Genomic DNA, 13091 nt, shown 5'->3' on the forward strand with positions numbered 1-13091 from the left:
CTACAGATGTTTTCTTCCTACAAACAGTATAAATATAGCAGTCACTTTCATATTTAACTGAACTGTGGATCCAGAATATTGGTTTTATGTTCACTGACAAAATGGATCCAACACACGTCAAGCACTGATTTTGAAGTCTTCATTGCATCACTTTAAAGTAACATAGCTTTATAAAAACTTCTGATGAACACCCTCTGTGTGTGTGTGTGTGTGTGTGTGTGTGTGTGTGTGTGTGTGTGTGTGTGTGTGTATGTGATACATATATTTCTTTCTTGGCCATTTTAGGAAAGTGGAAGTGACTAAGTACATCTACTCAGGAACTGTGCACAGGAACACTTAAATACTCTAATTTGATTTTACTTTCTACTTTACTACATGTCAACTGTAAATACTGTGCTTTTTACTCCACTACTTTGATTTGACAGCTGTGTTATGACTGAATGAAAAATGATGCATCGTTACACAGAAGCCCAAATTAAACAATCCAATAGTTTATCACTTGTTAAAATCAGCACCATCTGAACACACTACAGCAAGGATCCTCAACCTGCTTTGCCTGGGGGCCACTTTTGCAAAATGACAGGAAACCAGGGGTCAGTCCAGGGCACTTACGGGGTGTGGGGGATCCTTCTCTGGCACCTGGCAGCCTTGCAGCTGTGTCAAGTTCTGCCTGTTACATGCATTGTCTTCTTTCAAAATACACTTTCACAGGAAATGTATCGTTCACCTACAGTCTCATTCAAAATAAATGCACTGCGTCGGTACAACACTGCTAATCAACTTTTTTTTTTGTTCCTCCAAGAACTAACACACATGGTTGGGTTTAGGATGAAAGAACAGGGTCTGGCTTTATAATCTTACAGGACGCGAACACCGCTTTCCGGGGTGAAAGTCTGTGTTTGTTGGACCCACCACCACCCCTCCCACCCACCCACTTACTCCACTTGGACTTTTGCCGCCTTGACTTTTGTTCTTGTGCCCCTATGTTTCCCCCTGATGCCACCGAGCTCCATCAAACTATAACAGTGACTAGCCGTGTATCACGCTGATGTTTCAGGAGAGCTTTTTCGTCAGTGTCTGATGCTGCAAGTCACTGCCCGAGTGCTGGATTTTGATGACTTCAGAGTGAGACCTGGTTGCCCTATCAGGGGCCAGATTTGGCCCGTGGGCTGCAAATTTAATATCATTGAACAGCATTAAAATGCTTTTTCATGCATCAGTAATAATTATCCAAAGGTATAATAAGTCACAACAAACCACTGACAGAGCATTTAAACCTGCATAGTGAGTACCTTAACTTTAATATTTTAAGTAGTTTTGCTGATAATGTGTGTGTCCTTATATTTAAGTATGGTTCTGAATGGACAAAGTGTTAGTGCTACTTCTATTTAAATAAAGCTGTTTGAGCAACATGTTTACAGAGATGCTCAACATAGATTCGGGTCTGAATATTGCTTTAAAGCTCCTTTATGTTGACTTAAATTTTATTGTAAGATCTTTCAAATCATTTGGATGGAGTAATTTTTTGTTGGCAGAAAAATGAGTCAATCCAAGCACAAAATTGGTGTGGGTTGTGTGTGTTGCTCTCAGCCCTTTATTGTCAGGTAGTGGAGTGCTGCGCTCTGACCCACAGGATCTCGACCACCATGGGGCGCCAATGTCAGACATTTTTAAACCCTATTAGGAGCTTTAAATGTTTCAGGATGATTGGGATTTATTTAAATAAACTGTTTTTGAATATTTTATGCAAGTTCATTAAAAAAAATATCTCTTGCAGTCTTTCAGCTTTGCAAATGTGCAGCTCTGAAGTTATGATTTTTATAAATGAGATGTGTGGGACAACGTTAACAGCTCGCTCCTCTCCACACAACTCTTTACAGTCCGGTAGCGCAGCCATCTGGTTGCTACTAATCAGTGTCATCCTGCCTGCAGCACACCACTGTCTGCTCATGTGGTTAGCAAAGAGGCAGCGAGTTTACTCACATTCAGTCTCAGTCAGAGCGAGACACTGAGACGTGACGGAAAGACTGAGAGACAAACAAGCTTCTAATGGTGCTGGGTTTGCAGGAGAACGCAGTGACACTTTGCATTGTGCAGTGTGTCACAATGCATTCTTAGTCAGCTCACCTGGTTGAATCACATTTCAACATTTTTTATCTGTTGGCTGCTGGAAACACGTACACATCACTCAGTTCATCACTGGACGTTTTTGTTCTTATTTGTTTTCAGCTCACGATAGAAATTTATATATCAGGTATGCAAGCGTTTTATTTTGACTGTGACAAGAATCACACTCTTATTACATTCTGACATTTCATCTCTCAAAACCTCATTTTCTTACCCTCTCACACTCTTTTGGTACTTTACTCTGAGAAGCAACTTCATTCAGCTCTTGTGCAGTTCTGCTGATTTATTGTAAATCACCCCCTGGTCGACAAAAAGCTTCTCATTTGAACAATTTGTTAGCTGAACGTTATTGATGCAGAGCAGCAGGCAGATTGTCGGGCTGCCAGCCCAGACACTGACTGATGGATCATGCAGACAGACTCATCTGAGCAGCTGCTTCTATTCTCTACTTTGTATTCTGTCACTGAGGTTGTCTCCATCAAACCTATTGATGTTTTCAGCCACACTGGTGCAGAAACAAGTTGTGAACACATTATTGACACAACATCACATTTCTGATTCTGATTCTGATATAGTGAACTTGTTCACAAATCATTGGTCATGTACACATTCAGCAGTTAAGAGTCAACATTATCTTTTATTTGGAGTCGTGTATTTGGACAATGTAAGTCCAGTTTACTCTCTTTATCTCTGCAAGGGCGTAAACCTAGAGGAGATCACATGTTTGGCTGTGTGTGTGTGTGTGTGTGTGTGTGTGTGTGTGTGTATCCGTCTGTCCAAGGCTAATCTCCTGAACTACTGGACCAATTAGCCTAATATTTTCTGTGCACGTGTATGACTGCATGCTCAGGATGTGGTGATTTACAGTTGTTGGGAAAAACCTGTTTATACCATCACTGACTGCTGACACCTCACTCCTCTTAACCAGCCAGTAGGGGCCGCAAGTTTTCCGGAAATTGACTAAAAACAAAAAGCTTGTTGCAAGACACATTTTGGCTTTCGTCATCGCTCATAAAAACATTTGGTCTACTTTTGAACCAGAGCATCTGCAGATTAGTTTTTTGCCTGATGTGTTATGAGCCACTGAAGTTAGGCACATTAACAAGATGAATCAGTCCAGGGGAGTGAGCGCACTTTTTTAGTTTATCTGTTTTTTCACTACATCGGTACAACACTGCTAATTGACATTTTTTCCTCCAAGAACTAACACACACTTGGGTTTAGGATGAAAGAACAGGGTTCGGCTTTATAATCTTACAGGACACGAACACCGCTTTCCTGGGTCAAAGTCTGTGTTTGTTGGACCCACCACCATCCCTCCGACCCACTCACTTACTCCACTTGGACTTTCGTCGCCTTAACTTTTGTTCTTGTGCTCCCATGTTTCCCCGACACCGCAAGTCTCTGCCCAAGCGCCAGATTTCGATAACTTCGGAGTTTGACCGGGTTGCCTTATCAGAGGCCAGATCCAAAAGAAAAATCTGATGTTTGGTGCAGTTGTGGGCCGCAGCTGAAACTCACTGTAAAGCCAACCCAGTCTCACTCCAAAGTCGTCAAAATCCGGCGCTTAGGCAGTGACTTGTGGCGTCAGACAATGATGAAAAAAGATGTCATTTAACGTCACCATGGTATGCAGACAGTCGCCGTTACAGTTTAACAACACTCTGTGGCATCAGGGGGAAGCATGGCAGGACAAGAACGAAAGTCAGAGTTGGGTAAGTGGTTGTAGTGGTGGATAGGTCCAACAAACACCTACTTTCACCCAGGAGAGCGGTGTTTGAGTCCCATAAGTTTATAAAGCTAAACTCTGTTCTTTTTCCTAAACTTAACCACTTGCAAAAACTATCAGTTTGTGTTGCTGTATCAACGTAGTGCGTTTATTTTGAAAGAGACTGTATGTAAATAGGAAATTTCCTTTGAAAGTGGAAGTGTATTTTGACGCACTCAGGGTACCTTGCACGTCATATCTAGACATGTCCATGAGAAAACGTTGATATGTGATGAGGTCGTAGTGAGAATGTGTTGGTAAAGCTCTTTAAAGCCAAGGGGAGCTGCAAATTTGGGCAATAATTCTTTGTCGGGTCATTTCAAACGGCTCCTTTTACATTTACATTGTTTACACATTCTCATTTGATACATTGTCATCACAAAAATATTTATTTTTTTCTGCTTTAAGACAGTAGTTTTAACATTTTTGCAAATACACTTATTGATTCCCCCCAAGAAAAAGGTCGAGGCAATACCACTCTCATATCCGTCATATCTGTTTAATACAAAGCTACAGCCAGCAGCCAGTTAGCTTAGCTTAGCATTAAGACAGAAAATTAGCCTGGCCTAAACAACAAATTGTCATTTTATAATTTTTTTAAATTGTATGGATTAAACAAATGAGACTTGTCGTTTTAATTTTTGAACTTAAAGGGTGTTGGTTGGCTGATTTTGTTACCTTTAAACAGAGCCAAGCTAGCTGTCTCCCACCGATCTTAAATTCTAATGCCATTTTTGTTGCATCCATGTCATTTTGCCACTTTGTCCCCTACATGTGCTCTTTAAATAAACTGATTTGACCTCAACTAACATGTGTCTTGATGAGAAAGCTCTTGTAGGAGCTGAAACAACTCACAGCATCAAGAGCTCCATGTTTTTATTGCAGGTGACAAGTCAGCCAGTTTCTTATATAACTGTTACAACTGCAGTACCGTCTCGTGGTTTGGTTTTTCCTTTGTGTTTTTCCTGATTGGCCCCAATGTGGCGTGCATCTGCAGAAGGGTCCCGGAACAAACTTGGCCAGTCTGTGATTATTGATGATTGAATCAGGCATCCTAGAGGAAGCTCACAGGCCTTCAGTGGATCATTATCCACAGCCTCCTCCCTCCTCTGCTGCAGTAATATCTGAAGGTACGGCAGTCATATGAGCCAAGCTGCTGAACGTGCAACCACTTAACATGACCTTTTTCTTTCAAATCCACTCTGCACCAATAGCAGTCATGGGACAGGGATGACAGGGATGGTGTGGGTGATTGGGAATGGCATGTCTGTGCGTGTATGTATTTTTGTTGTCATGTGGACGGCTTCAGCTCATAACTTTAAGAGGTGTATGGGTTTGTTATATGTCTGTGTGACATCCCCAAAGTGTCTTTTATAGAGTAAATTTTAAGTGCAATCAAATGCTGAGGTTGTGTTGGTAGAATTTTTGGAGAATCTCAATCATGCTTGGCAGCCAGATGTGTGTGCGTGTGAATGTCATAAGATTTGCATCAGTTCTAATAGTCTGCAGTGAGGGCATGCCTGGTAGCTGCCTTGATTCTTTTCCACATTATCATGAGTTTCATCTCTTGGTGTACGTACAGAGGTGGTTATATAACAAATTAGCTCAAAGCACCACCATGTGTACTAATCGCCTCAAACAGCAGCTAGCATGACTGTTATGTCATTAATTGTAACTTTGGAGAGAATTAGGCTTGTCTTAAAATGACAGCAGTGATCAAAAAGAATAGTCTATACATAAATGAACAAACAGGGAAGTGGGTGGTAAAAGGTTAATGCTTGATGGACATAAAGTGATGTTTTGATCAATGATGCTAACCTTGACAGGCTGCAAATTTATGTCGTGAATATGAACTAGACGTGGTGGAAGATAGTAACATTTCAACTACTCTACTAACAATACATCAAATATTTACAACAGTTTTCGGGCCTTTGTCAAAATACTTGTATTTGCATCTTCTGCTACTTTAAACTACCCCACTACTATTTAAAAGGCTATATCAGTCCAGGTGTGCTGTGGGATTTTGTGATAACCACACATTTTTATTGCAAAATTCAACTGCACTTTGGTCAATAAATGTGCCCTATAAATAAATCTGACTTGACTTGGCTTGACCTGACTTTCAATGCGAGTGACAGGAATAAAATATAGAAACTGGAGTACCTCAGGGCTCTCTTCTCGGACCTCCACTCATCTCTCATAAATTTCATCACTTGGCCAAACTTTACATAATGGAATTAATTTTCCCTGCTACGCTGATACTCCACTCTATGTGCATGTAAAGATGATCATTCCCAAATTATTAAATTAGAGACCTGCTTCTCTGCTTTGAAAAGTGGATGTCACATAATTTCCCGTTTCAAAATTACGATAAAGTCTCAGTCTCAGTGAATCTGTAAAGCCAAGTACTAGTTCATGTTTGTCCTGTAAATTTACAAAAAACACTGCATCTCTCTAAGCCTCTAAAAAATATTGGTTGGGACTTCTCTCTCTGGCTGTTGGTGCCATATTCCAGATGTTTGGATGCAGATCTTTGTCCTGCAGGGGATTCAACCTCGCCTCATCTCTTTCTGTCTCCCTTGTTTACAAGTTGCCCTCCTTTCTCTCTCTCCTGCTGTGTGTTTTCTTTCTGCTATCTGTGTGAATGGCGAGCTGGAGTTGTGCCTGTGTTTGTGTAATTTGATCACTTCCAGGTCTGCATAGTGAAGAGAACATCGTGTGGCTCAGGTCTTATCTGTTTGGCAACACCTAAAGTTGCTCAAAGTCCTCCTGGTTGCCTGCTTGACTGTGCCAGTGATAGCTGTGGTGGGAGGCATTGTGTTTTGGGGTTGTCTGTCCGTGCCATTTCCATGAATGAGATATCTCAAGAACGCCTTGAGGGAATTTCTTCAAATTTGGCACAAATGTCCATGAACTGATTAGTTTTTGGTGGTCATGGGTCAAAGGTCAAGGTAACTGCGACCCCATTGGTCTCATTTCATGAATCCGGTATCTTAAAAACACCTTGAGGGAATTCTTTCAAATTTGGCTCAAACGTCCACTTGGGCTCAAGAATTCATGCACTCATTGTGACAAATTTTTACAAAAAAATGTCTAATGGGATAAAATGATGAGGTGATGAAATTTTCAATCCAAAATGCCAAAGGTCAGCTTCACTGTGACCTCATAATGATCTGCAAAAACACTTTTCCGGCCATTACTCAACACAATAACTTTGGGAGACATTTTGTCTGGTACTGAGTAGGTGGCTGGTATGGTGGCGTTATTGGTGGTAAAATGAATGTCTTGTAGATGTGGTTTAGACAGCTGGCAGGAGGCAGGGTCAGCACTAATGTCACACTTGGGGATTGGTGATATCGACTAATTAGCCACTATTAGCACCTGGAGGGAGAACTGGAGAGGCCTTGGAGCTGAACGGGCACGCTACGAGTAAGACGCCAGACGCAAGACATTCTGAAGACGAAAGGAGACTGAGAAAGCATTTGACACACCACCATGAATTAAATACGCATTCACCCTGAACAACCATGAAGAAAAGCAAGCTGGCCGACTGGTCCGCCAGAAAGGTACCCAAGGGGTGTCCAATGGAGTCTCTTGGTCCGAGTGAGCTGCTCACAAGAAGCAAGAGTGGTGGCCTGGCAGTGAATTTAGGTAATTTAGGGAAGTCTAGGTACATTTCTCATGTCTAATGCAACACATACACACACAGTTATGGGCTTGCCAGCCTTAGTTGATGGGATTCCACAAGCCAGGTTTAGTATAGCAGCCTAACAGTGACACAAATCTTGGGTGTCCACCTTGAAACTGCTGATTGTATAGATCTTATGTGCTGCCGGGGGGGAAGATGTGTGTGAAGCATCCATGTTTTCACAGACATGGATCTAAACTGCAAGTGCAACATGACGGGTTCGTGGCTGCATACAATTCGTGGCTGCATACAATTCTATTTATGAGGGATCCATCTGCCTGGGCTCTGTTTCAGTTTTTTATTGTAGCCTGCTGTATTAACATTTTGAAGCCCAGCACAGGTCACAGCTAAGTTTCAAAATATCGGCAGAGACTCTTTGCTGCTCATGTAGTTAGAGTGTGTATGTTGTACCACCAAAGAAGGTATAGTCGAATATCTGAGGAGAGAACTAAATGTATAAAAACTAGACCAGGGCGGGTACAGTAAGGATGCCAGGGCAAATGTGAGCAAAACACGGTTATCTCTGTAATCACTGACAACAACACTGTCACATGTCATACACATAAACCCAGTGCCCTGAAACTGGTTAAAGTTTAACTTGTATTTTTGTCATAGATTTCAGTTGTGTACACAAAATCAAATCTTTCCTACTCACAACAAGTCATGAGTTCATGACTACAACATACTGAATAATGACTTTTACATGCATACATGGAAATAAACCAGCATAAATACTTACACTAATGGTAAGCACTTAGTATGAGGAGAAAATGCTTTTTTTTTTCAACAAAGTTCATTAACCCAGAGTTAAGAGTGAGTTGATCATTGATGAGGTGTTGACCTACCACATGTTCCAGAAAATCCTTTTGAAATTAATGATGTATAAAGTTTTTTTTCTTTCCTCAGCATTTCTAACCATGCAGGCCACATACAGTGCCAGACACTGGAATGAAATATAACAGTAAATTCACACATTTCGTATAATTAAAGTGCCTCATATGTGATTTATTGGTCTTTGAGAAGTGAAAACATACCTTGGTGTCTGCCTCACATTTATTCACTGAGTCCTCTTAGTGATGCTGACAGAATAATTGTACACTAACAAAACATGCATTAGTTCATTTATACAGTATATTCACACACACATGCCTCACATTATATCCAGTGCTCCTTGGATACAGGGTATAAACTAGTCTCCTAATATGGTGACTGACACATGGAACTTGCCAGGGATTACTTCACAGTCAGGGATTCCCCCAAATCAATTCCCTTTATAAGGGAGCACCCTAATATGGTCGCCACGCTGATACACATTCACTGTCTCTCCCTAATATAGAGGGGGACAGGAACCTCGGGGATAGACTCAAAGGGACACGCACACTGTCAGCTGTGTTGACAAGTTTACATGTGGCCTACTGTTGGTTACTGACTTTTCACTTTTTTGTTTGTTTGTTTTTCTTGAAGCCAACACAGTTTGTATTTTTATTCCAGTATCTTATAGACATGAATCTACTGGCATATCAAAAATACATTTTTAATTCAAAGAAAGATTAAGTTTCGAACAACTTTGCAAGGCTATGAATTCTATGAGATGTTACTGAGGTTAGCAGGTGCCACATATTGATCAAATGGTCAAAATAAATGGCATGCAACCAAAAATACTTTTAGCAAGAGTACATACCTTCGGCTGCAACACTACAACTGTGGCTACAAGTGACAATAATGCTATATGCTAAAACCTTCAGTGCTGTAAAGGTAGTACAAATAGAAAAAAGCCTTGCAATCATTGAACTGACTCAACAGTAAAGCTTGCTAACATCAGCCAACATGACATACTGGTCATACTGGACCAAGTGAGGACATAGCAGCAAAAGTGTCGAGTGTGTTAAATCAAGAAAAAATGTCTTGCACTGCTCATGAATTTAAGCTTCATCTATAAAAGGCTGGATGATGTTTCTACATTCAATAACGTTAGAGTCTTGCTTTACGCATTTGCAAGCAGTGATTCTTGGGCTGCTTAATTCTAACTGTCATTCTGTTTGTGCACAGAGGCCAACCGAAAGTCCCAGAGAGAATGTTTGCTCTCAAAGTTCAGACTAACATTTTATTTGACTATTTCCAGACAGACCTGCATGGAAGACACCAAGATGTTGGCCTCTGCTTGGACAGCCAAAACAAACACCAAGCAAGCCGACTGAAAATACACTCCGCACAAACAGACGCCCGCGGCTCATGTGTTCCCTGAGTTCATGTTGCCATTCCTCGTATAATTCAAATTTTTTTTTGAGTATTGTTAATTTTGCACTTGGGTTTAAACTGCCAGGTTTTGAGGTCTTGAAAACTATTGTCATGCATTCACAAGTAACTGGTGTACAGACAGACATTTGGGAACCTGAAAGATTTTAGTAAAAGTAACACAACAAATCCATTCACTACGCTAAGCATGGACATAGTTAATTACTTGTGTCATCAAATGCTAGTTCCTCACTCCCAACATTCTTGGTGTGAATAATATAACCTACCCTGCAAATGGCTGAACTGCCGAATCTCGTTTGCTTTGGAGGGACAACAACAAACCTTTTACCTTGTTTCACGTGCTCAAGACCACATTTCAAAGATCTGCCATAAAGGAACCTAGCTGTCAGAGCAGGCCTGGTTGCATAAGGTTAGTAATAAGCCCCCACACAGAAAGAATCACAGTTACTGTGTATTAGCGTCAGGGAACACCAGGTTAAGCTTATTACCACTCAGAACCAAGAGGTTCTTAAGCAATAATAGCAGCGTTGCTACAGGATGGCAATGTGTGTTGGTTGGTTGGTCTGTCAGTCAACCATATTTGTCTAAAATATCTCAAGAACTGTTACACTGCCATGGAAGAATCCAAATTACTTTTATGATCTTGACTTTTCTTTTAGCGCCACAAACCTTTTTGGCTTTTAGTGATATGTCTCAACAACTACTGGATGGATTGCCATGAAATTTGGTGTCCATTACCCTTTTTCCATAGGCATCATTGGCTGCGCTAAGTAAAGCCATGCTGTGCCGATTTTTGTTTCTGTTGTCAGTTTAGACAAGCCATACCATGCCAAGCCATGCTGGAAATGGACCTCAGGAGTAGGTCCAAAAGCCAGGCCGCCCGCTCTCAAGCAGGTGCCAGTGACATCTTGCCGACCACAGCCAACCCCTCACAACCACAAATCCGGCCACACTGGGCTGATGGCCCAAACCAAACCAAACCAAGCTTTAGAGAGTTTAGAGATCCCTTAACTTTCCTCCAGCACAACCAGTAAGTAAAAATTTTTCACTGAAACTAAAATATGTCAACGTCTACTTGATGGATTGCCATGAAAGTCTGCACGGACATACATGAGGCCCAGATGATGAATCTTATTTTCGTGATCCCCTGACTTCTCCTCACCACCAGAGAGGTTGACATTTTGATTCTGTGTATAATGTCACAAACTATCAGTGCATTGCTATAAAAAATGGCACATGCATTTATGCCTGCCTTCGATGACTTGTAATAACCTCAGTGGTCCCTTTATTTTTCATCTAGCACCATCATCAGGTCAGAATTTCTTTTTGTTTGCTACTTTGGTTTATAAAATACCTGCAAGGCTAGTGGCATTCCCATCAACCTCAGCTGCATGTTGTGTTTTGAGCTTTTAGTGTGCTAACATGCTAAACTGAGCATGGGAAGTAGGCCATAATATTTTATAAACATCAGGGTCTTAGCATTTTCACTTTGAGCTCATGTTAGCATTTAGCTTAAAGCACCACTCTACACGTGCAGCCTAGCAGAGCCTTTAGTATGGCTGTGGTCCAGTTACGCCTCAAATCTGAAATAAATGTGCCATTTTTAGCACAGAGGAATATGCAAAACACAAATGTATCTTAGAACCTTGCAGCCACTGCATACTGGATTTAAAGACAGGCTGCTATATATGCAGTTTTTAGCGTAAATGTTATGCCACAAAAGGAAAATGGTTATTCCTCTGCAGAGGTCTGTTTCAGCTGTCACGTCATTGTTTTTGGTTTCCCTCCTCGGTTTGGCATTTAATCACTGTTTCATACAGATGAATGCACATCATGTGCATTAATGTTGACGTATGATAAAGATGATCTGACAGTACTGCAGCATTCATATGAAACAAAGAATCAGATTGTACCAAAGCACATAAGAAAACAAGTCAGAGTCGCTGACCTTAGCAGACATCGTGTGTCTTTTTTGCTTGTCATACAGTCAGGCAGTAATATGATTACATGACAAACTGTGGCACATGATCTGACCTGCTTAAATTGCATCTGTAATTATGAAATTAAGTGGCGTATGGATTTTATTCTGGTACCCAAATTGAAAAACCTCATTTTCTGTGTGCGTTTGAGACTCAAGTCTCAGTTAACCTCCCTCTTTCTTTTCCTGTCACACAAACACACACACACACACACACACACACACACACACACACACACACAGTCGCCCGTAGTAAATACAAAGGGCCTCTGTATGAAACATTTGGGGCACATACTAAAATGGATTGAGGTCAAGTCAGTCTGTGAGTAGCAACATTATTTTTTCCCAGCGTCTAAAGTAATCATATCAGGCGTGTCAAAAATGCATAGGGACTGTTTTCAGGCTGCAACACTGTGACCCCTCTTTTAAAAACTTTTCCTTCCAAGTCCAGTAGTGTTACATAAGATATTTCCATGGGAGAGGTTAGTGCGTAGATATTTGTACCACCTAGACCATTGAACTCATGGAAATTTGATAGTATTTCCCCAAATGGGCCGTGTCCTCGTAGCACAACTCTGCTTGGGGAACAACAAGGAAGCGGTAGATACAGGAGACACTTACTGCATGATGCTGTAAGTGTGATCTGGTGACTTAGAGTATAGGATAACAAAATTAGTTTCGGGTGTGGGAACGTCTGGGCCTACAGGTCTTTGTTAACCCGTACTGTAAATGATGAAGACAATTCATCATGCAGCTTTAGGCCCAAAAAAAAAATGCCTAATGCAACAAACGCAGTTGGTTTAACCAGCAACGTGAATATAATTCAATTTCTGGTAAATCGTTACCTACTGTACATACAGTTCCATACAATCCATGTGAAATTTGGCACAGTGGTAGAGGGTCATGGGAGGATGCCAATGAAGCAATATTACATCAATTGGCCAAAGGGGGGCGCTATAGCAACCGATTGAAATTGCAAACTTTGAATGGGCATATCTCATGCCCCGTATGTTGTAGAGACATGAAACTTTGCACAGAGATGCCTCTCCTCATGAGGAACACATTTGCCTCAAGAACCCATAACTTCCAGTTATACAGATTTTCCGCCATTTTGAATTTTTTGAAAAACACTTCAAATGGATCTCTTCCTAGGAAGTTTGAGCGATCTGCATGAAACTGGGTGAACATAATCTAGGGACCAATATCTAAAGTTCCCTCTTGGTTGGAGAACTTACTAAAACTGAGCTTCTATAAGGCAATGATTTTAACTATCT

Source organism: Epinephelus fuscoguttatus, linkage group LG5 (genome assembly GCF_011397635.1).
Source record: "Epinephelus fuscoguttatus linkage group LG5, E.fuscoguttatus.final_Chr_v1".
Lineage (NCBI taxonomy): Eukaryota > Metazoa > Chordata > Actinopteri > Perciformes > Serranidae > Epinephelus > Epinephelus fuscoguttatus.